The 25,573-nt window shown below is 45.9% G+C and overlaps 1 protein-coding gene across 1 annotated transcript in view; it reads left to right on the plus strand.

The window, feature by feature from the left end:
- The first annotated feature begins 12,897 nt into the window (after nt 1-12,897).
- Nucleotides 12,898-25,573, plus strand: part of LOC104300065 (collagen alpha-1(VII) chain-like) — a 142,318-nt gene continuing 129,642 nt past the window's right edge. The window contains exon 1 of the mRNA XM_054177846.1: nt 12,898-12,975. The gene's annotated coding sequence lies outside the window, so the exon portion shown is untranslated. The remainder of the gene's footprint in view (nt 12,976-25,573) is intronic.

The raw sequence follows: 25,573 nt of genomic DNA on the forward strand, positions 1-25,573 counted from the left end.
CAAGTCAAAATGATCGATATTTTCTGTTCCCTTCACTAATAAGCTTTTGCTACCTTGGGTGCTCACTCTTTTGCCTTTCATTCGCTTTCTTTGTGCTTCAAAGGAGGAGAGGGGGGGAGCTGAGATTGTTTTTCTGCCACAGTAAATGTGCTGCACCTAAGTTCCTAAATGCATTAAGCCACAGAACAAATTGCTTCTTTTAAACTGCTCCAGCGTAACGGTAAAACCAAACTGTCAGCTCATAAAGCATTTTGAGCTGTTCATTGTAGCTTGGCACCTCTGGGAGGGTAGTCTTGTCTGGCCTGGTGAGTACTTAACATCCTTTCTGATGGTATAACCACAAGGTAGGTTCTAGGGTGAATGAATGACTGAGGAAAGTTCTCAGTCTGTTGAGTTCATGGTCTAATTCTTAAGGGATGGAGGCTCATACCACTGCAGTAAGTTCCAGGTCACCTCAAGGGGGAGGTTTGGATTGGGTATCAGGAAAACTTTGTTTACCAGAAGAATGGTCAGATGTTGGAACAGGCTACCCAGGGATGTGATAGTGTCACCATCCCTGGAGGTGTTCAAGAAATGTGTGGACATGGCACTTCAAGACATGGTTTAATGGTCATGGTGGTCTTAAAAAGACAGTTGGATTCAATTATCTTAGAGGTCTTTTCCAACCAAAACAATTCTATGATTCTGTGATAATTAGAAGCTAGAGATACAGAATCATAGAATTATAGAATTAATCATAAAATTGTCAGGGTTGGAAGGGACCTCAAGGATCATCTAGTTCCAACCCCCCTGTCATGGGCAGGGACACCTCACACTAGATGAGGTTGCCCAGAGCCACATCCAGCCTGGCCTTAAAAACTTCCAGGGATGAGGCTTCCACCACCTCCCTGGGCACCTCTTCCTGTGTCTCACCACCCTCATGGTGAAAAACTTCCTAACATTCAATCTGAACCTACCCATTTCTATTTTTGTTCTATTCCCCCTAGTCCTATCATTACCTGACAACCTAAAAGGTCCCTCACCAGCTTTCTTGTAGGCTTCCTTAAGATACTGGAAGGCCACAGTTAGGTCACCTCAGGGCCTTCCCTTTTCCAGACTGAACAGCCCCAACTCCCTCAGTCTGTCCTCATAGGAGAGGTGCTCCAGCCCTCTGATCATCCTCATGGCCCTTTTCTGGACACATTCCAGCACCTCCAGATCCTTCCTATAATAGGGGCTCCAGAACTGGACACAGGACTCCAGGTGGGGTCTCACCAGAGCAGAGTAGAGGGGGAGAATCACCTCCCTTGACCTACTGGCTGTGCTTCTCTTGATGCAGCCCGGGATATGATTGGGTTTCTGGGCTGCAAGTACACACTGTTGGCTCATGTTGAGCTTCTCATCCACAGCACCTCTATGTCATGGAGACACAGAATCATAGAATCGTAGAGATGTAGAATCACAGAAAGAACTGGTGATGTTGAAAGCTAGCTCACCCAGAGCTCACAATCCCACAACTGATGCTAAGCTACTATCACTAAACCACATCCCTCAGCACCACATCTGCACATCTTCTAAATACCTCCAGGGATGGTCACTCCACCACCTCCCTGAGCAGCCTGTTGCAATGCCTAACAACCCTTTCTGTGAAGAACTTTTCCCTAATGTCCAACTTACAATTGCTGGGCTTGCCCTTTCTCCTTTGTGTGGAGTGAGATTGGTTCACCTCAGCTGTGATGATGGACCAGTGTGCCAAGATCCTTGTTTGGAAGTTGGTGTCTTCTTCACAAGTGAACCTGATAACAGACTGAAGATATTTAATAATATAATTCACTCCTCTTAAAATAAGAATTAAATCCATTTAAAAAATCAGTTGATATCAACTCTATTCTATCAAAATGAGTGACAAATTAACATCAGGAAAGAGGAAAAACAATTATATTTATATTGAAAAACAAAACCAAAAACAAAATAATGGAAAAAAAATGCACTGTATTAAAAGGCAGACACCCAGGGTGGTCACTGTAAGCATCCTCAACCAGCAGGTCAAGGAAGGTTCTCCTCCTCTGCTCTGCCATAGTGAGGCTACATCAGGAGTATTTGGTCCCATTCTGGGCTGCCCAGTTCAGGAGAGACAAGAAACTATTGGAAAGGGTCCAGTGAAGGCTACAGAGGTGCTGAGGGGACTGGAGCATCTCCCTGAGGAGGATAGACTGGGAGACCTGGTGATGAAAAAGAGCAGCCTCAGAAGGGATCTTCTCAATGCTTAGAAATTGTTAAAGGGTAGGGGTCAAGGAGATGGGGCCAGACTCTTTTCAGTGGTGCCCAGTGACTGGACAAGGGGAAATGGAAGCAAACTGGAACCTTTAAATTCCATCTCAACATGAGGAGCTGAGGAAATTGGAGCATCTCTGTGATGAGGAAAGGCTGAGAGCCCTGGGGCTGTTGAGCCTGGAGAAGACCAGCATGAGAGGGGATCTTCTCAATGCTCAGCAAGAGCTAAAGGGTGGGGGACAAGAGGATGGGGCCAGACTCTTTTCAGTGGTGTGCAGCAAGAGGACAAAGGGTAACAGGCGCAAGCTGAAACCATGAAGTTCCATCTCAGTAAGAAGAGCTTTGCTGTGAGAGTGGTGGAGCTCTGGAGCAGGCTGTGAAGAGAGGTCTTGCCTTATCTGGTGAGATTCCAAAATCACCCGAATGGTCCAATCCTGGGCAGCCTACTGTGGGTGACCCTGGTTTAGCAAGGGAGTTGGATTGGATGATCCCCAGAAGTCCCTTCCAACCCCCACTATGCTGAGATCTTGTGATCCGATGAATGACAGTGATTTCTCTGCCCTGTCTGTCTACCAGGAGTGTTAACACGTAACAACGCAGCCAGCTTGTCTTGTGTACTGTGAACGGACAGCAATGCTCTTCAGGCTATGTCCTTGCAGTCTAAGGACACAGACATGATGAGGTTTGTAGGCTGAAATAATATAACTGGAAAATTAAATAACCTTTCAGCTATAGGACAAAAGCTTTTCTTTACTGCCCAAGGCTTATCTGTTTGTTGGTTTGGTTTTTTCCCAACAACAATAAAAGATATTACTTCTCCTTACAAACATCATCTTGCTTCTGCCAGCATCATTTTGACTTTCTTCAGAGGTGACTGAAATAAAACAGAACATATTTTCACATCCTGGAAACACTGAGGAGTCTGTTTCTGCCCAAAGAGCAGGCTGGGGGCTGGTGGTGTCTTCTCTAGTACAAATCTGTAACACTTCAAAGTTTGAAAAAGCCCTGGCAGCTTTCTGAGTTGCTGCCTTCTGAAATGCAGTTCAAAGCAAAGCTTTGGACTCTTGGTGTGCTGGGTGAAGAGGTTTGTGCTGGCTTGCTGAATGCATCAGAGACTCATTGAATGCAGGGAGACCTTAGAGTTGCCTTCTAGACTTAGACGGCCTACAAGAAAGATGGGGAGGTGTAAGAGACTAAATCTTGTCTCTCTTGATATAAATCAACAAAGATAAAATCACCTTTGCTCCTCGCCCAGACAACAGCTGCCCAGGGAGGGGTATGGTGAAAAGACCCTCTGGCAACAGACGCCAGCTGGTACCGACTCTCTGGAATGTGCACAGACAAGATCATCTCTACCCATCAGCTACCCCTGAAAGGGAGGATGGTGAAAATACATTGGATTCACCACCTGGCATGATAAGCCCCTGATGTGTGTATGGACAGGTAAAAAGCGAAGGAGGAGGCAGAGCCCACTCCCCCCCCTGCCCTTCTGCAGGACCCCTGTAAGCGCACAAGGAATACGCAGGAAGAACCCCTGGGGATGATACTTGGACACATACCTAAAAAACCCTGTGACTGAAAAAACATATGAAATACCTGAGCAATGCCTGCTCAGGAGAAGAGAAAGCCATCGCCTTGCAGCCTGGAAGCCACTGCTTCCCTAAGTGCCCTACGTTTTGCCTGCTGTAAGAAGAAAAGAAGAACTCATGAAGCAGAGAAAAGACATCTTTACTGAAGACATCACATGTTGGAGGCTGCTCAGAGAAGGACTTGGCCTTTGGGATCTCTCCCTTCCCTCCTCTAGGGAGGACAGCACAAGCCAACAAGGATGACATCTCCTCCAAGCCAAAGCACCAACACCCTTCCTCGGACCCAAATCATCTTGGGGCTGGGGGGTTGGGGTGGTAATCCTGCTTTCTCTCTTTCCTCTTTCTCTCTCCCTTCTTCTGTTCTGTCCACTTTATTCTGTTAATTAGTAGCCTTGCTCTTGATATTTGGCTTTGTTTGTGCCTTTAATTTCACAACATGGGAATGTTCAAAATAGAACTGAGTCTTTCTCCCTCCAGACTGAGACAGGAGGACATTTTGTCAGGGAATGTAGTGACAGGACAAGCTGTAATGGCTTTTAACTCAAAGAGGGGAGATTTAGGTTAGATATAAGGAAGATATGTAGTTGTGGTGCTTAGGGACATGGTTTAGTGGTAGCAGCTTAGCAGTAGGGGTGGGATCATAAGCTCTAGAAGAGTAGTTGGACCTGATGATATCAAAGGTCTCCTCCAACCTCAACAGTTCTATGATCCAATGAATCTATGGTTCTATGAAAGTATTCACAGCGAGAGTGGTAAGACACTAGAACAGGTTGCCCAGGGAAGTTGAGGATGGCCCATCTCTGGAACTGTGCAAGGCCTTTGAACAACCTGTTCTGATTGAAGATATTCCTGTCCATAGCAAAAGGATTGGACTAGATGGTCTTTAAGATCCTTTCCAACCCCAACCATTCTATAATTCTATAAAATCCTTCCATCAGCTCTGCCTGAGAACCTCATTGGGAGCAATCTTCCATGTGCCAGTGAGAAAACAAGAACAGGGACTTTAGGAAACCAGATTTGCTTAATAGATAACCACGTTTCCCAGCCCCAAAGCGCAGTCAGGGCTTGATTCCCCAGAGGATCATATATTTTTGGTCTTTGCTCTGGGAACAAACACAGTTATGGGGGAAACCAGGCAGAGCTGTAAGCTCCTGCAGAAAAAGTTCTCTTGTTTAATTTCCAGAAAAACATTTTTTGAGCCTGTGAAGTGTGGCAAAATCTACCAAAACACTAGGGCCTAGGACATTTTGACATGGGCAAAGTCTTGTTTCTCCAAGTTGGGCTGGAAAGGCTTTCTTGCTCTCTGGTTTTCTAAAGAATAGCGTGTGTTTTTTCTGAGGAGTGAAACAATTGTGCTCTAATACATGGGAAACAAATCAATCAAGCTAATCTTGCCTGCTTTCATAATCAATATGTGACTCATGCCAGGAAAAGGCAAGCAATTCTGACATAAACACCGCTGCTCTATAGGGCTTCTGCCACGTCTGCTCCACGGAGGATGTGAATCTGTCACAGAGCAGTTGTTGACCTTTGTCTCAGCTGGAAACTGCTTGTGCTTGTAGTGCTGCAAATGCCTGTTCAATCTGCAGGGGATCAGTGGTGGTCATGCTGTCACACACACATAGTGAGACTACCTCTGAAGTAGATCTGCCAAGGTAGCATGTTTAATTTAAGCATTTCTGAAACAGTGCAGTCCTGCCAGATGTTGAAAGATGCAGAGCAAGCTAACAAAATGCCCAATTCATAGGATCATAGGATTATTTAGATTGGAAAAGTCCTTCAAGATCATCAAGCCCAACCATTAACCCATCACTGCCAGGTCACCACTAAACCACGTCCCTCACCACTACATTTACACAGCTTTGAAATCCCTCCAGGGATAGTGACTCCACCACTGCCACAGGCAGCCTGTTCTAGGGCTTGACAACTCTTTTGGGAAAGAAATTGTTGCTTATTTCCAACCTAAACCTCCCCTGCTGCAGCTTTCCTTACTACATAAACTACAATTTACAAATCATATGTAGGGGTGAAGAGATGTGGGTATGTCTCTTCTCCCAAACAACAAGAGGAAATGGCCTCAAGTTGTGCCAGGGGAGATTTAGGTTGACTATTAGGAAGAACTTCTTTCCCAAAAGGGTTGTTTAAGGCCACAACAGGCTGCCCAGAGCAGTGTTTGGAGGTGTTTCAAAGCTGTGTAGATGTGGTGGTGAGTGACATGGTTTAGTGGTGACATGGCAGTGCTGGGTTAATGGTTGGACTTGATGATCTTTAAGGTCTTTTCCAACCTAAACAATTCTGTGCTTCTATGATTCTATTGCTATTAATCTCATTTTATAGTGGGGACAGCTAAGCTGCATACACAGGCAGAGATTAGATCACATCAGCTGGAGCAAAGGAAGGGAATGGATTCTGAGGTTTTGATTTCTCTTCAGTATTATTTATCTCCATGGTAAGCATATGTGTGTGGGAAGAATATGTCCTTTTTGTAATCATGAAACCTAAACCATAACCCAGGTGTCAGAAAGTACTGTTAGGAGAGACAACTCCTAGCCCAAAACAATCTTCTGTGGCTTCAGCCATCTTGTTGCTGTGCAGCTCTCTAAAATTTTCCATCTCAACTCCTTCTCCTTTGTTTTGGGAATGGGGAAATTTAGGCTCGAGGTGAAGAGAAAGTTCTTCACTGAGAGAATTGCTAGCCATTGGAATGTGCTGCCCAGGGAGGTGGTGGAGTCACCGTCCCTGGAGATGTTCAAGAGGGGATTGGACGTGGCACTTGATGCCATGGTTTAGTCATGAGGTCTGTGGTGGCAGGTTGGACTTGATGATCTTTGAGGTCTCTTCCAACCTTGGTGATTCTGTGATTCTGTGAATGTGCAGCGACAGAAACTGAAGAATTGCTGCTCCACTTTCACCAGCTTTGTTTGAAATTTTCCTAGCCCTGGACTTCTCCAGCTTTGGCTGTGGGAGGAGTCTTCTCCTCCTCTGTTGGGGAGCCTTTTGTGGTAGTCAGCTTTACATTTCCCTTTTTTTTTTTTTTTATAATATCACATCACTTTAAAAATAACTCAAATAAATCACTGATGTATTTTTAGATGCATTAGAAGGGGTAAGTCTCTCTCCTCTCGTTAAATTGTCACATTCTCAGGATTATGTGTTCCATCAAAACCTTCTAGGTCCCTCAAATATTCCTCCCACTCCCTCCTCAGTAGATATTTTCTAAGCAATTGCAGTTATTTTACTAAACGAGTCTCACTTGAGCACCTTGCACATTGTCAGCTTAAGCATTTCAGAAAGGATCCCTGTTTCTCTGGATGGAGCAGGAGACATTCCTGCCGTCTCAAATGTTTTACTTGCTGTGAGGTACATGAGCTGCTTTTCTCACTTTCAGATGTTTCTCTGACATGCCCAGACCCTGTCCATCGCTAGTGTATAACAGCAAAGCTCAGTGACAAAGAGGAGATGCAAGAAACTGTTCTGCTGAGGATCTGGCCTCCTTTCTCCCCTTTTCCACTTTTTAAACTCCCCCCTTTTTGTTCCCTTTTCTTTCTCTATGCCAAGTTTTATTTGGGTGATTTCCAAAGCAGCCTTCCTTGATCAAACAGCACTGGTGCTAGGGGTGCCTCTGTGTGTTGCTACTTGTCAAAAATGGTAAAGGCTAAAAACTCCAGGCATACTTTGGGGGCAGGAGGGAGAAAAACTGGAAATAGCTGAATTATTTTTTTTTATAGCACTCTCCCCCTTCCTCCTCCTCATTCCTTAAGATCGTTAAACTTGATGTCTCTTCAAATGAGCTGGAAGAACTTCAACCTGAAGCACTTTTTCCTTTTGAGTGTCTCCCCACATTGGTTGTGTCTCTCCATGCCCTAGGCAAGTGAACGTGGCTCTCCAGAGGTGATTGATGGCTTCTGATAGAAATGTTCTTTCAATTAAAATAACTTAAAATACACACAAAGAGGAGGAAAAGAGATTTATGATTGTATTTAACTGTTTGCACTCTTGTCCAGAAGACGAATCAGAGTTATCTGTATCAAAACATGGGCATGTTTTCTTCTCCTTTAGAGCCTAATCTTTAACCGGCTTCCCTCCCTATGCTCAGTCCTGATCCACCTTGCCCCTGGAAAGCAGCACTCCACTGAGCTCAGGTTGTCCTGCCCACCAAGCCATGCCAACACTCCCTTCTTGCAAATCTTTTATTATTTCCTATGATTTAGACTGGATTTGGCCCCCTCATGCCTTAAGATGTTAATGCACTTGTTCACTATACCCTCAAGGTACCAGAGTCTCATCATTAAGCATCTAAGTGGTGAATCCACCCCAAGCAGAGCTTGTTCCTTTAAAAGCCTATGGTGACAAGTGGAACATACCTTCAGGTAATAAAGACTTCAGCAAGCTGCAGCACCATCACAGTCCACTCTCCCAGATCTTCTTTTGATCAGCACTGGGATATTGATTCAGTGTGGTTTAAATTTTGTACCTAGTGACCTAGTCTGCCCTAGTGAGGCCACCTTTGGAGCATTTGGTCCAATTCTGGGCTCCCCAGTTCAAGAGAGACAGGGAACTACTGGAAAGGGTACAGTGAAGGCTACAAAGGTGCTGAGGGGACTGGAGCATCTCTATGAGGAGGAAAGACTGAGAGACCTGGTGATGAAAAAGAGCAGCCTGGGAAGGGATCTTCTCAATGCTTAGGAATTGTTAAAGGGTGGGGGTCAAGGGGATGGGGCCAGGCTCTTTTCAGTGGTGCCCAGTGACAGGACAAGGGGAAGTGGAAACAAACTGGAATGCAAGAAGTTCTATGTAAACATGGGAGGGGGTGGGGGTGGGGGGGTGGAATCTGTGCTGTGAGGATGGTGGAACCCTGGAGCAGGCTGCCCAGAGAGGCTGTGGGATTTCAAACCCACCTGGCCATTGTGATGCTGAGCACCCTGCTATGGGTACCCCTGCTCCAGTAGAGGGGTTGGAGTGGATGACCTCTAGAGGAGCCTTCCAGCCCCTGTGATGCTGGGATTCTGTGAAACCTTCACTAACATGTTTTAATCTACATAGTGTCCATTATTAATTCCTCTCCAACATTTGTTGCTTTTGGCTGCCACATAATGGTAATTAGAGTTGTTCTCCATGTCATGGCACCAAGCTTTAGTTCCAGCACATTGTGGAGCATGTGGGGTTTTGAAAATTGGATCCACTTGTCTATTTGGAACAGGTCTGATGGTCTAGCAAATACCTTTGAGACTACAAAACTTCCTGAGTAACCTGACATGACTTTGCCTCTCTCAAATGAAGTTTTGGGAAGTCACTCCATGATCCTTTCTGAGAGGACTGGAAGCCTTCTATTATCCTATGCTTTTCCCCTATGCCTGGTTCTTACCCATCTGTTCCTGTGCACCAGTCTTTCTTCCACTTCTTTGCTTTTACTGTCTCTGGGCACATGTTTAGAGAACAGACCTGGTGTCTAGGTCCACCTTATTTGTTGCTCTGCCAGTGACTTTCATTCACTCCTGTAATGGAGATCGATCACACATCATGCCTGAGGATTGGGACTCCTAGATGAGTGGATGGACAATTTGTTCCACTGTTAGCACAGTGTTAGCACAGTGGCGTTAGCCCACACTCTGAAATATTGCACATTCTGGGATGAGCATGAACCAAGGACCAGGCAGTGTAGTCCTTTTTGGTGATGGGGATAGAAAGATAGTTTAATTCTGTGGACAGAAGCTATATTGTATTTATAGAATCATAGAATCATTTCAGTTGGAAAATGCCTAGGATCATTGAGTCCAAACATTCTCTAACTCTAGCAAGTCTGGTTCTAAACCATGTCCCTCAGCACCACATCTCTGCATCTTTTAAACACCTATAGGGGATTCAATCACCTCCCTCTGTGAGAAGTCATTTCCAGTGTCTGAGAACCCTTTTAGTGAAGAAGTTTCTTCTAATATCCAACCTAAACCTTCCCTGGTGGAACTTGAGGCTATTTCCTCTTGCCCTGTCACTTGTTACTAGGAAGAAGACCCTCACCTGGCTCCTACCTCATTTCAGGTAGTTGTAGAGAGCAAGAAGGTCTCCCACCAGCCTCCATTTCTCCAGGCTGAATGACCCCAGTTCCCTCAGCTGCTCCTCAGAAGACCTGTTCTCCAGACACTAGCTTCAGGGCTAGAACACTTTTCCTTAATCCATAGTACAGGCACGGTCTGAGACTTCTTTAGTTGTTTGGCTCATCAATAATCTCTTCTCCTCCTTGTCTCAGTGAGTTTCCCCCTGGCTTATGGTGGGGCTCTAAAGCAGGTGTTCTGCAGGCTGGTGTGTACAGGTTGTGGGTCTCCAATGCTGCTGCAGGGAGGATACAAGTTTCCTAGGGCAGTCATAACCCAAAGTCAAGAGTCCTTGGAGGTAGTAGATTACTGCAAACTCCATGAATACAAGTGAGGGTAGGAAAGCTAAATGTTCTCTCATGATGTCAGTGTCTCAGACCAAAGAGATTCCATGCCTGAGAGAAAGGGCTAGGGAAGATCTGCCTCTGCTGTGAGAAAACTCAATTTATTCTCTTGCTGCTCCCTTGCCTGGAATTTTTTCCATGCCTGTGTCTCAGGTTCACTTGCGTGGGTGGGGGTAATAAAAAAAGGGCCACAGGGAGAGTCTAGACAGAGATGGCCCCCTGAAGGCAATCAATCTTCATTAAACAGGCCCAGCATCTGGGAGATGAGCTAGGAAAGGAGCTGTCTCTGGGTAGCACCATATTTAACCCTTCAGCTAGCAGAACAGCAGCTTCCTCCTACATTTTTTTTTTACTGAGAAGAGCAATTTGAGATTTATTTCCTCTTCTACACAGGGTGTTTATGGTGGACTTTTGCACTCATGAGGGTGATGGATTATGGATGATCCTTGTTTGCCTTGATGTGAGGGTAGGAAAAAGGTTTGGAAACAGTGGGAGAGCTGGTATGGGTTTCTCAGCAGGGCTGTGCCTGCTCCAAGCACAGAGCACTTAGGCTCATCTCAGATTGGACAAAATTTACACTTTGCCCCTTGTCTCATGGGCTCATGGTAAAGCTTCCCTGTGGTCTCACCCCAAGGGAAGCCAATTTGCTGACTGTCTGTCTGAAGGTTCAAGCTATAGCCATCATCTCTGGCCTCTATGGAAGGGAGCCAAACTTACCTCTCTTGGGACACCAGCCATGATGTGGTCTTGCAGAGTTTGCTTTCCTGAAAAGCCCTCTGAAAGGGCCTGAAAGGGCTGATGCCAGGCAGATGCTGGGGATTTCCAGGGCCTCTAAGTGTCTGCATGTATTGCTGGGCCAACTCTTCATTTGTATCTGTTACTGGTTCTGGTCAAGTTCTGAGTTGAATTGATCTGCCTTCAGTGTTGAGAGGTGTTTGCGTGGATCTCCCAGTTTTTTGCAGTCTCTCCATGAGTACAGGAACTTCAGTCCTATCCAGGTTGCACTGTTTGATCTACTTCTGATAGAATCATTTAAGTTGGAAAACACTTTTAGATCATTGAGTCCAACCATTAGCCCAGCACTGCCAAGTCTCCTCTAAACCATGCTCCTGAGCACCAAGTCTACACATGTTTTAAACCCCTCCAGGGCTGGTGACTCCACCACTGCCCTGGGCAGCCTGGTCCAGGGATTGACAATCCTTTCAGGGAAGAAATCGTTCCTTATGTCCAACCTAAACCTCCTGAGGTGCAACCTGAGTCTGTTTTCTTTTGTCCTGGGAGAAAAAACTGACCTCCACTTTTATCCAACCTCTTTTCAGAGAATTGTAGAGAGCAAGAAGGTCTCCCCTCAACCTCCTTTTCTCCAGGCTAAACAACCCCAGCTTCCTCAGCTGCTCCTCACAGGACTTGTGCTGTAGACCCTTCACCAGCTTTATTGCTCTTCTTTGGAAATCCTCAGCACATCTTGCCATTGATGTACAGATAAATATTCCCAAGCCTCAGAGATGGAACTGTTGGTATAGAAGAAACAGGCAAATTTCTCCCAGATTTTAACAACTTTCATATTTCTCATACAAGAATTGAAAATTATTAGAATGGGAGTTGAAAACTGTTGAAGGAACCTAATGTTTTCATGCAGGGTGTAGTAAACCTGTAGAACTTCTTGCCACAGGATGTTGAGAGTGCTAAAAATGTAAATGGTTTTCAAAGTAAAGAGATCATTGAACCACAGAATCACAGACTTGCTATGCTTGGAAGAGACCTTTAAGATCATTGAGTCCAACCATTAACCCAGCACTGCCAGGTCACCACTAAACCACATCCCTCAGCACCACATCTCTGCATCTTTTTAAACACTTCCAGGGATCATGATTCAACTACCTCCCTTGCAACCTGTTCCAGTGTTTGATAACCCTAAACAGAGGATCCCTGGAAGAAAAGTTCATGCAGGGTATTGAAAAGACATTTCCAAGATGTGATCTGTCTGTTGGAAGGTCCCTAAGTGATAGGACACTGGAAGTTGGAAAGATGGAAGTGTCTCCATGTGCTTGTCCAGCTCATACACTCTTGTTAACTGTCTGGAACAAAAGTCTTGTTAACAGACTGGGACACAGGAAGTTCTACCTCAGCATCAGGAAAAACTTCTTTACTGTGAGGGTGACAGAGCACTGGAGCAGACCACCCAGAGAGGTTGTGGAGTCTCTTTCTCTAGAGATTTTCAAAACCCACCTGGATGTGTTCCTGGGTGGCCTGCCCTAGGTGATTCTGCTTTGGCAGGGGGGACTGGATGATCTCCAAAGGTCCCTTCTAACCCCTACTATTCTATGATCTGCTGACAGCCATTGTAGGAAGCAAAACCTTCACTGGATGCCTGGACCTAATACTGCAGCTCTGATGTCTTTCTTCATACTTTGCTCACAACATCTGCTGTCTTTGCATAAATACTTCACTGGCACCAGCTGCAGCTCTCTGGCAGAACGAGAGTCAGCAGGGTTGACTCTCAGCTATCTTAGTTTTCCCAGAGTCTGCAGGATTTTCAGTGTGTCCTCCAGAGAGGCTGGAGTTTTCATTTTCCCTTTGCAAGCTCTGGTTCAGTCTTTGCTGAGGCTCCTGAGGAAGACACAGACTGAAATGCATGTAGAGGTGCATGGGCTGCTGAATTTCAGATGATCCCCTTTCATTTTGTCTCTTATGGACAAGGTAAGTGAAAATGCAAGAGCTTTATTGTAGTCACAGGCCAAAGTGAGGAGATGAGATAATGTGATGCTGATTTTGAGTCAGACTAGTGCAAAACAAAAAAATATATTACTAAAGGGGCAAGTGTGGATTATTCTTTGTCTTGTTATTGTCTCTGTGCTGAGTTTTATACTGTGACCTTCTAATGAATTTTTAGGTTTCTATAGCCTCCTTGCAGCAAAACATATTTGAAAAGGGATGAAAAAGAGGAATTCTATGAAGTCCTTTGAATATTCTTTGGGATTCTTGAACTGGGGAGGTGTGTGCTGGGTATGGTGCACATCTAGGGACAATTTTTCCCCCTCTCCCATGTTAGACCTACTTCTGCACATTAGTATTTACGGGATAGATAAAATCTGGAGACATAAATCTCTTATGTAAGAGTGGCTTAATTATGTGAATTGATCACTTTCTGTTGGCATAAGTCAGAACTGGAGTCAGAGTATGGCTCTCAGCTGCACCTGATTTAAGGTTGAGGTCCTGTACTAGGAGGACCTCCTGTACTGTACTCCTATGTTTAGGAGAGCAGTGTCTATCAGTCCACCTGATAGATGACTTGTAGCCCTCCTTGTCTAGATAAATTGCCTGCTGATCTGTCACTTGGAGTTGTGTTTGGTGGCTGTCATTTAGGCTGTGATAGCACAGGGGCTGGCAAGTAAACAGGGTACTCACCTGTGGGGAAGAGCAAGCCAAACCTATCAGTCAGCCCTGGAGCCATTTGGAATGCCCAATTTGCCTATGCCCTACTGAGGAGTGGTGGGAGTCCAGAGGAACTGATGCCATCTCCCACCCTTCAGCCATGCCAGGTATGTGGCCAGACAGCTCTTGACGATGTGGAGAGTTTGATGTCATAAAATGGTTTGGGTTGGAAGGGACCATTAAAGGTCATCTACTCCATCCACCCTGCAGTCAGTAGGGATATCTTCAACTGAATCCATTTGCTCAGAACCCTATCCTGATCAGAAATGTGTATGTGGCACCCAATGCTACTCCCCAGTTCTTTCTCTCAGCTCATGGTGTTTCATAAAGTAAATGGCTTTTATCCCTCTTTTCATCTCTGCTGTCTATTTAATTTCCTATAGTGCAGCCACAAACACTTCTTCCTATTGTAGAAGGACACCAAGAATCATGCAGCGACCTCAGGAAGGGCTGATAACAGGAGACACCCTTTCTCTGTCCAAGAAACAGGCAAGAAGTCATTTATTCATTTTCATCTCAACTTCTTATTCTTTTTCCTTTTGATTTCTTCTCTTATCCTTTTTTTTTTCCCTCTCAACTGCTTTTCATTCTGACAATGTGATCCAGAATAAAATGACTTCTGACCACATGGAGGTTGGAGGGAATGTTAGTTTGGCTGGTTGTTTGAGGTTCTTTTAGAGCATGTCCTCATCAGTCTCCATGTTAAGGCACCACTATATGTGGTCTTTCTGATTCAGTTTCTTGACGCTGTAGACGTGCTAGTATCTGGAGAAGTTTATTCACTCCTGTGTTTAGGAGTGCAGTGTCTATCAGTCCACTTGATAGTTGACTTGTAGCCCTCCTTGTCAAGGTAAATTGCCTGCTGATTAGTGACTTTGAGTTTACTGCTACATTTAGGCGCTTCCGTTCTGTTGCTGTTGTCTATGTGCAAGTGTAAAATCAAAATGCCAGCCTGGGTGAAAGGTAAGGCTTTGCTTCTTCTGAGAGACATTATGAGTGAATGCAGCTGTGACAGGGATCTGCTGTGCTTTGGGGCTCTGTTTTGTTCCTGGAAAAAATCAATGGTGCTGAGCAGAGCTACCCAACCTGGTTGTGTGACCACTTGGGCATCCTTTCATTAGTTCCACCTAGACAGGCTGAGCACTGAATGTTCCTCTTTGCTTGCTTAGCAGAGGTGTCGGTCTCAGAGTTGCTCTTGGCATGCACTAAAATGTTTCTCCTCTTCTTGCCTTGTGAATTGTAGTCTCTCTCACCACAGAAAAATGACGATCCATTTGTGCTTCCAGACTCATGACCCCATGTGTAAACTGCTGTCCTGCAGACACAGCTTTTGAACATTCCCACTAAATGAGCCAGGAACTTCCTGCTAAAGAAACAAAATCTGCTTTTGTTAGCTGTGGAAAGTCCATCCTTCATTAACTCTTCATTAACTTCCTTATCCTCTGCAATGGTGTTTGCACCAAAGTTCCCAACAGCTACAGAAACAAGGAATCACAGCATGGTGGGGTTTGGAAGAGACCTCTGGAGATCATGCAGTCCAACTCCCCTGCTAAAGCAGAGTCATTCACAGCAGGTTGTCCAGGATCACAATGTCCAGGTGAGTGGAGACTCCACAATCTCTCTGGGTGGCCATCTCCAGCACCATCACGGCAAAGAAGTTTTTCCTCCTGTTTAGGTGGAACCTCCTGGGTTCCAGCTTGTGCCCATTGTCCCTCACCCTGTCACTTACAAGCCCTTGTAATGATAAGATGAGGAGGGTTATTGGGCAGGAATTTGGTGATCTTAGTGATTGGTCCAGATCTGGCTGGAGGTGTTTAAGAAGCTGTTTCTTTGTTTCCAGTGAATGTAGAATAGTACTTCCCAAGCACACTGTCATCTTTTTCATATTTTTGCCCCTACCCTTCTGATCTGTCAGTTGCTGTCATTTTTAAGACCCTTGGGATTTTGTGGGTAGTGACAAGGGAAAATTTAGACCTAAGGAAATTTAGATCTAAGGAAGACATTTTCAACACTGAGGGTGGTGAAACACTGGCCTGGGTTGCCCAGAGAGGTAGTAGAAGCCCTATCCCTGAAACCATTCCAGGTCAGGTTGTTTGGGCCTCTGAGCAACCTGCTCTTGTTTAAGATGTCCTTGCTTGTGGCAGATGGACTATATGACCTTTAAAGGTCCCTTCCAATCCTAAACCATTCTGTGATAACCACATCTTCATCTGCTTTAAATTAGATGTCTCTAGCAGAGAGCACACCACCAGGAAGCACAAAACGCTGCTGCCACATGAGGGAACATCCTGTTATGCTCCCTGCATTGCTGTCCCCATGGAGTCTAGGGACTTACCACCTCTTCACTGCCATGTTTTCAATTTCTGACATCTGCCAGGAATCAGATTGCCTGACATGGGAGTGCACCAGCCTACCAGATGATGCCAGTAATTGAAATGGGATGTGTAACCAGGACAACAGAGACTCCAGCCCAGCTTTCCCAGTCCAGCCTTGCTGTGACATCCTGATGGCAAAAGAATATATCCCAGCAAGGAATTTTCCCTGTACCTCCTGCAGGATGTTCAGTTGCATTCAGTGAAATGTGTTCTTTGTTAATTCCAAGGGGGGAAATCTCTACTTCTTCTGTTGGGGCTTCCATTTGTGGAGCACAACCACAGTGATCAGAGGGCTGGAGCACCTCCCCTGTGGCCACAGACTGCAAGAGATGGGGCTGTTCAGCCTCAAGAAGAGAAGACTCTAGGGAGACCTTATAGCAGCCTTCCAGTATCTGAACAGGGCCTGCAAAAAAGCTGAGGAGGGACATTATACAAGGGCTTGTAGTGATAGGACAAAGTGGAATAGACTAAAGTTTGAGAAGGGGAGATTTGGACTGGAGATATGGATGAAATTCTTTACAGCGAGGGTGGTGAGACATTGGAACAGGTTGCCCAAGGATATTGTGCATGCCCCCTTCCTGGAGGTGTTCAAGGCCAGGTTGGACAGGGGCTTGAGCAACCTTGTCTAGTGGAAGGTGTCCCTGGCCCATGGCAGAGGCCTTGGAACAAGATCTTTAAGGTCCCTTGAATGCAAACCATTCTATGATTCTATTTATTGACCTCATGTTTAAAGAACTGTATTTTACAATCTCAGGTCATTTCCGTCAGTCAGCATAGGCACATGTGCCTTCCACATTGTGGGATATAACTAAGCAAGTGGTTCCTAATTCATCTGGAATGCATTAGGGGATATAATCATCCATGGTGTCCCAAATGATGTTGCCTTTGCCATTGAGTTTTCCTTTCTCTTTGGTTTCTCGGGGACCTACACGCTGATTTTTCCTGTAGTTGAGATGTTTAGGCTGAGACACACAGAGACTCCAAGGAGGTTCTCCTCTCCCTCTACTCTGTCCTGCTGAGACTACATCTGGGGTATTGTGTCCAGTTCTGGGCTTCCCAGTTCAAGAGGGACAGAGATGTACAGGAGAGTGTCCAATGGAGACTACAAGGACGATGAAGAGACAGGAACATCTGTGTGATGAGGAAAGGCTGAGAGACCTGGGGCTGGAAAAGAGAATACTAAGAGGAGATCCTATTAATATTTACAAATATCTGAAGAAGAAGAGGCCAATCTCTTCAGTGGTGTCCTGTGATAGGACAAGGGACAATGGATGCAAACTACAATGCAGAAAGTTCCACCTCAACATGAGGAAAAACTTCTTTCCTGTAAGGGCAACAGAGTCCTGGAGGAGGCTGCCTGGAAAGATTGTGGAATCTCCTTCTCTAGAAACTTTCAAGACCACTTTGGATGTGCTTTTGTGTGGCCTGTCCTAGGTGACCCTGCTTTAGCAGGGGGGTTGGGTTGAATGATCTCCAGAAGTCCAACCCTTACCATTCTATGAGTCTGTGACTCTCTCTGGCTCTTGATTTATGTGAAGTTTGGCTTGGAATTTTGTAAAGAAAATAGGAAAAGCCCAAAGGTATGGATGTACAGATAAGCTGACTATGACTGCTCTGTTCCCACAGGCAAATCATGCTGAGAGTGCTTTCAGAGGTTGTGGTACTGACATGTAGACTTGGAGCCCTTTAGCAGCAGCAGTATGAGGTGGATGAGACAAATGAAGATGTCTTTGCAGGTGTCTTTAACAGAAAGCAAAGGGATAGTCTCTTCAGGTGACACTGCAAGATAAGGGCAGGAGTTACGACATCAAGGTTGAGATGAGGAAGGAAATCAGAGAATCACAGTATGGTAGGGGCTAGAAGGGACCATTAGAGATCACCTAGACCACAGTAGTGCAGGGTTGCAAGCAGGAAGAGTGGAATCATGCAGATATAGGAGCTACAGAATGTCTTGATGACTTCTAAGCAGCCTGTGGGTACCTCCAGACATAGCCATATGCCAATCTTGAGATCTGTCTTAGCATCGCAAGAGATAGATATCTCCTTCTATCCCAAAGTAATGTCAGCAGCACCAAGAGATGATCCAGACTTGCCCCCACCCTTTAGCTCTTCCTGAGCATTGATCAGATCCCCTCTCAGGCTGCTCTTCTCCAGGCTCAACAGCCCCAGGGCTCTCAGCTTTTCCTCCTCACAGAGATGCTCCAGACCCCTTAGCATATTTGGAGCCTCTGCTGGAGTTCCCCAGTAGTTCCCTGTCTCTCTTGAACCGGAAAGCCCAGAACTGGATCCAGGACTGCTGATGTGGCCTCACTAGGGCAGAGTAGAGGGAGAAAGTGAAACATCCCACAACCCCTTGGCAGCCCCCAGAACCATGCCACAGTTGCTTTAATAGCCTAAGTCTAAGCAGAAAGGCTGAAAGAAGAACATGTTACAGGCTGCATTTCAATCACTGCTTGTTGAAAACATCTCAACTATCTTGTGACCTGGCACAGGCTAGAAGTGGTTGATTTGGTTCATGTGCTCCAAACAATGGAGGGGGAAGATGTGAGATGTTAACACACTAAACCTTACATTTTTGCTGGATTTTTTTCTGCTTTCCCTTTGTCTCTTGGACAGGATCCAGAGGAGGGCCACAAAAATGATCAGAGGGTAGTGGCCTTCCAGTACCTGAAAAGGACCTACAGGAAAGCTAGGGAGGGGCTTTATTGTAAAGGCTTGAGGTGATAGACAAGGGACAATGGTTTGAAATGAGAGCAGGGGAGATTTTGATTGGACATTAGGAAGAAGCTCTTTACTATGAGGGTGGTGAGACACTGGAACAGGCTGCCCAGAGAAACTGTGGATGCCTCATCACTGATGTGTTTAAGACCAGGCTGCATGAGGCTTTGAGCAACCTGGACAAGTAAGAGGTGTCCCTGTCTATGGCAGGGGTCTCTTCCTACTCAAGCCACTCTATGACATGATTCTATGATTCAAGAGTGATCTTGACTTGCCTCCTTGGCTGTGTAGTTTTGCTGTGGACTGGAAGCTGTGGTAGCTTATCCTAAGGTGGAGCTGCCTGTGATTTCCACATCTGGTCCCTCCAGCCCTCTCTTTCTGAAAAGCAGAGCTATGGGCAGTGATTACCATGAAACCTGGCAGAGAAATGGTAGACTTTATGGTGTTGTTGGATGAGCAAAGTGGGACATGAGCAGTTGAACCTGATGTAAGTTGCTGGAGATGGGTGCTCAGATGCTTCCAATGGGAACCATACCCTGAGCTGGTGAAACCTGCACATCTGCTGGTTTCAATCAGGATGTACCAGGCTGTGGGTGCTAGACTGATTCTGCATTCATATCATGAATTTGAGGGCAAATGCAGCTGCCTTCCCCATCCCATGGGGACTGGCTTCTTGATGAGTCACTTCCCAGCCCCTCTCCAAGGTGTATGTGAAGACAGCAAGATGTACGACCCTTCCTACCACTTCCATCCATATGTTCTAGAACAAGAGGAGCCTCTAAAGTCTTGGAGTCATCATATGTTTAAGACTTTCCTTTTTGGTGTGGGAAGGGCAGGGGCTGCATGCTTCTGAAATGTGTGGTTTGACAGAGAAGATAAATGGACTCGCTGAGCAACATCAAATGTACAAAAGCCCCGGAGCTCCTTGTTTCTCCTTGCATTTCCAAACTGAGTTGTGAAGCTGTAATTTTAAGCTAGTGTGGAGAGCTATGGATGGAAAAGTTGTCAAGTCTAGGCAATGTCTGCTTCTCCAGGGGGAAAGACCTGATGTAAAATGTGATCTCTGTGAGTGAGGAGCTCTGGGCTGAGGCACAACACGCCAGCACATGTCTCCTTTCCAGGAAACACACAGGGGAGTGGACTCTGCTTCTCTGTGTCCTTGCAGCAAATAAGGCCAAATGCATCTTGAAAAGTGAAGCCAGGGTGGCCAGGGAAGAGATTCTTCACTCTGCTCAGCACTTGTGAGGTGGCATTTGGAATGCAATATCCCATTTTGGGCTTCCTTGTACAGGAAGATTATTGATACACTGGAGTGAGTCCAGTGGAGGGCAGGGATGGTCAGGTGCAGGAGAGGATGACCTGAGAGGAGATGCACCTGCAGCAAGTTTGCAAATGACACCAAGCTGAGCTGTGTTGTTGACACACCTGAGGGACAGGATGCTACCAAGAGGGACTTGGACAAGCTTGAGAAGTGGGACTCTGTGACCCTCGTAACATTCAACAAGGCTAAATGCACCTGAGTTGGGGCAACTCCCAACTGGGTGATGAAGGGCTGGAGACCAGCCCTGTGGAGAAGGACTTGGGGGTGCTGGTGGTTGAAGAGCTGCACATGAGCCAGCACTGTGTGCTCCCAGCCCACAGCCAACCTGTCCTGGGCTGCTCCCCAGCAGTGTGGGCAGCAGGTGGAAGGAGGGGATTCTGCCCCTCTGCTGTGCTCTGCTGAGACCCCACCTGCAGTGCTGGGGCCAGCTCTGGAGTGCTCAGCACAGGAGAGACGTAGAGCTGTTGGAGTGAGGCCAGAGGAGGCTACAAACATAACCTGAGGGCTGGAAGCCCTGTGCTGTGAGGGCAGGCTGAGAGTTGGAGTTGTTCAGCCTGGAGAAGGCTCCAGGGACATCTTCTGGTGGCCTTTCAAGCCCTTGAAGGGGCTGATAAGACAGCTGGAGATATAAGAAATCCTGTTGTGACAGAACAAGGTGTGGTGGTTTTAAACTAGAAGAGGGAAATTTAGATCTAAGGAAGAAATTTCTTGAGGGTGGCAAAATAGTGGTGCATGTTGCCCAGAGAGGTGGTAGAAGCCCCATCCATAGAGCCATTCCAGATCAGGTTGTTTGGGGCTTTGATCAACCTGATGTAGTTGAAGATGTCCCTGTTTAATGCAGGGAATTTGGACTAGATGACCCTTATAGTCCCTTCCAACCCAAACCATTCTCTGATTCTATGGTTCTGTGCTTGAAGATTTGAATTTGTTCAGCTTGGAGAAGGGATCACGTCCTCTTGGGCTCCTTTCTCAACCTAAACTGTGATTTTTTACAATGTAGTGACACCTGATCAGCCCTCCACCAGTGCTGTGTTGCCCATCAGAGCGAGCACTGAACTTGCAAGGTCCCATGCAGAAGAGAATGCTCTGGGGGGACCTTCTAGCAGCCTTCCAGTACCTGAAAGGGGCCTACGAGAAAGCTGGATAGGGACTTTTTACAAGAGCTTGTAATGATAGGATGAGAGGGAATGGATTGAAGCTTGAGGAGAGGAGATTTAGACTGGTCCTCTCCCACCAACTCTTGTGCTAATGGAGCTTAACAAGACCCCCAGCATATCCAGAGTCTTGGGCGAGAGCTGTCCTTCTCTGCCCTATAATTGAGTGTCTTATCAGCTCCCAGACATGCAAAATTGTTACTCAGGCCACCAGAGATGATGAGATTATCTTTAAAATGCTGCTTTTTGAGAAATGAGGCTGGCTGTGTGACACCTCAGAGCATTAGCTCAGGAGTTTAGATGTTGCAAAGGGAAAGGTGAAAAGAGTGTTGAGTGGCTGCCTTCAGAAAGGATCATTTTCATTTATTTGCTTTAAAATTATCTAATTTTGAAGTCTTTTCTCAGACAACAGAATTTGCCCATTGAAGTTCTACTGGAAAAGAAACTGACATGTTTCAAGCAAGGCTGGTGAGGGGGTCTTGAACACAAGTCCTGTGAGGAGTGGTTGTGGGAGCTGAGTTGTTCAGGGGAGACCTTCTGATTCTCTACAATGCCCTGAAAGGAGGTTGGAGCCAGGTATGGGCTGATAGGACAAGAGGAAATGGCCTCAAGTTGCACCAGAGGAGGTTTAGCTTGGATATTAGGTAAAATTTCTTCACCAAAAGGGTCATCAGGCACTGGAACAGGCTGCCAGGGAAGTGGAAGTGTTTACCACCCTGGAGTTGTTTGAAAGACGTTTGGATGTGGAGCTTAGGGACGTTGTCTAACAGTTGTGTACAGGGAGATGGTAGGTTATGGTTGGACTCAATGATCTTAAGGTCTTTATCCAACTAGCATCACAGGATGGCCTTCAACAGCCTCTGCAGGAGGACAGAGATCTCCCCTCATACGTGAGACGTAACTTTCAGCTGCATGCATGTCTCAGCTTCCCAGTGGCCCCTCTTCTGGCACAAAAGTGACTGAATGACCTGTAAAGGTCTCTTCCAACCCATAGCATTCTATGGTTCTGTGATTAAGGAGGTTGTAGTGAGGCTGATGTTGGCTTCTTCTCCCAAATAACTGTCAACAGGACAAAAGGAAATGGCCTCCAGTTGTGCCAGGGAAGGTTTAGACTGGATATTAGGAAGAATTTCTCACCTGCAGGAGTGGTCAGGCATTGGAGCAGGTTACCCAGGGAGGTATTGGACTCACCATCCCTAGAGGTGTTCAAGAAAAGAGTAAATTTGGTACTTTGGGACATGGTCTGGTGGTCATGGAGGTGTTGGGCAGAAGATTGTACTAGATGATCTTAGGGGACTTTTCCAGCCTTAATGATTGTATGATTATATGAAAATGCCTGGGTTTAGGCAAAGGCACCAAACCCACTGAGACTGAACAAGCTGTTGTGCATAAGCCAAGCCTAAATATCTGTGAGTATTCCTGTGGGTGTGATCCAGTGCCCATGGCCAGTACAATTTAAAACAAATAAGCTCATACCACTTCCTTCTGCCTAAAAAATAACAGGCCTGGGGCAGGGTGGCTGGAAAGCTGCCTGACATGAAAAAAAAGCACTGCCTGAGGCTGCTGGTTGACAGCCATCTGAACATGAGCCAGCAGTGTGCTCAGGAGGCCAAGAAGACCACCAGTATCCTGTCTTGGATCAGCAATATTGTGGCCAGCAGGAGTAGGGAAGTGCTTGTACCACTGTACTGGAAGTTGGTAAGGCCACAGCTCAAATACTGGGTTCAGCTTTGGGGCCCTCACTGCAAGAAGGGTATTGAGATGATGGAGCGTGTCCAGAGAAGGGCAATGAAGCTGGTGAAGGATCTAGGGAACAGGAGCAGCTAAGGGTACTGGGACTGTTCATACTGGAGGCTGATAGAAGACCTTCTCACTCTCTACAACTCCCTGAAAGGAGGTTAGAGCCAAGTGGGGGTTGGTCTCTTCTCCCAAGGATGAAGGAAAATAGCTTGAAATTGGGCCAGGGGAGGGTCGGGTTGCACATGAGGAAAAATTGCTCACCTGCAGGAGCGGTCAGGCATTGGAGCAGGCTACCCAGGGAGGTGGTGGAGTCACCACCCTTGGAAATCTAAAAAAAACCACCAAAGTATGTAGACATGGCATTTTTGGGACATAGTTTAGTGGGCATGGTGGTGTTGGATTCACAGTTGGACTTGATGATCTTAAAGATGTTTTTCAACCTTAATGATTCTGTGATATTTCCTCTTGTATATGTATTATCCAAGGAACATTTCCTTGCTGACAGACTTCCTCCCGGCTTGTGGGTTGTGTTTTGTTAAACCACACCAATTTGGTCATGGAGCTAAGCCCTCCATCTCCCCAGCTTACAACATGCAGCTATTTAAGGCTATTTTGCTTAAAATACAGATCAGTGCTGCATATTTAAAGCAGACAATAGCACAGCACATGTCTAAAATGTGGGTAGATTCAAGCAGAAGTTCCTGGCCAGGTCTCTGCACTTCATTGTCTGGCTTAGGTATTTAGAGAATGGCTTGAGTTGGAATGGACCTTAAAGATCATCTGCTTTCAAGCCCCCAGCCATGGGCATGGACACCTCTCACTGCACCAAATTGCTCAAAGACTCATCCAGGAATGCTCATGCACTTCCAGGGATGAGGTGTCCACAACTTCTCTGAGCAACCTGTTCCAGTCTCTCACCACCCTCATAGTAAAGAACTTCTTCCTAATGTCCATTCTAAATCTACCCTGCTTTAGTTTCAAACCATTGCTTCTTGTTCTGTCACCACAGACCCTTATAAACAGTCCCTTTTCAGTTTTCCTACAGGCACCCTTCAGGTGCTGGAAGGTCACAAGAAGGTCTTTCTGGAGCCTTTTCTTCTCCAGGCTGAACAGACCCAGATCCCTCAGTCTGTCCTGTAGGAGAGGTGCTCCAGCCTCTGATCCTGATCATCTTTGTGGTCTCCTCTGGATCCTATCCAACAGATCAATGTCCTTCTTGTGTTGGGAGCTCCAGAGCTTATAGACTTAACTCATAGATACTTAGAGGCTTAATCACAGTTGAGTTCTATGAAGGCTTTTCTTAGCTCTATTTCCTCTTTTCTTTGGTACGTGGTAAAAAGAGAAGAGGCCAATTTTGAGCACATTTTGGACTGAGCTGCAAATGGCTGGAAATCAACAGCTGCACGTGACTTTATTCTATTACAAACTAGGGACAGGCAAAATTGCTGCTGAATTGTAAGCAAAGGGTCACCCTGCTCCTCAATTACCCTGGTCCCTAATGCACTGAATTGCAAATCATATCCGTTCCTGGAGCGTAACACTATCTGGCTCAGCATGCCAGACAAAAATGAGCTCATAGAGCAAAGCAGCCTGAGAAAACAGCTTTTACATGAGATGGGAAAGTGGTCTTAATCTCCAGCCTGAGTGGGGAAGTAATCAACCTCTATTCCTTAGCTCTGCAAGGAAGACCTCATTGCTCTCTACCTAAAAGGAGGTTGCAGTTAGGTGGGGATTGTTCTCTTCTCATTAGTATCAGGTGATAGAATGAGAGGAAATGGCTTGAAATTGTGCCAGGGGAGCTTTAGGTTGGAGATTAGGAAAAATTCTTGACTGGAAGAGTGGTCAGGCATTGGAACAGGCTGCCCAGAGAGGTGGTGATCCCTCAGGTGTTCAAGAAACACGTGGACATGGCTCTTCAGGACATGGTTTAATGTCCATGGTGGTTTTTAGTTGATAGTTGGATTTGGAGGTCTTAGAGATCTTTTCCAACCAAAACAAATCTATGATTCCATGACCTTCATCCAACAGCAAGGGGCAAAGGTGCCATTTCAAATAGTGCTGAATTAACAGTTTCTCTGCTAAGGGGTTGCTGGGTTGGAGGAGGATGTTTTCAGGGTGGTTAGTATCCTGTTGGTTTCAGGAGGTGAATATCTTAAAAATGATAGATTTCCATGTTCTGGACTCAAAGATGTGCTTTAAATGACAAGTGGAAATGTATCACATGGATAAAACTCTAAATACTTTAACTTTTCTTTTTCTCCAGCAGCAGAATTTTGTCCAGATTTCTCTCTTTTAACAGCAGAATTTTGCCCTGATTTGTTCTGCTCTCATGATGGAGTGACCCACACTGCCTCTTTTAACCAATCCTGGCAGCAAGGAGGATCCTGAGCTGGACTCCTAATTGAATCACAGAATCATAGAAAGGTTTGGGTTGGAAGGGACCTCTAAAGATTATCTAGTCCAACCCTCCTGCAGTCAACAGAGACATCTTCAACCAGATCAGTTTGCTCAGAGTCCCAGACAACCTGACCTGGAATATTCAAGAGATGGGGCTT

Source organism: Dryobates pubescens, chromosome Z (genome assembly GCF_014839835.1).
Source record: "Dryobates pubescens isolate bDryPub1 chromosome Z, bDryPub1.pri, whole genome shotgun sequence".
In the NCBI taxonomy this organism is placed as follows: domain Eukaryota; kingdom Metazoa; phylum Chordata; class Aves; order Piciformes; family Picidae; genus Dryobates; species Dryobates pubescens.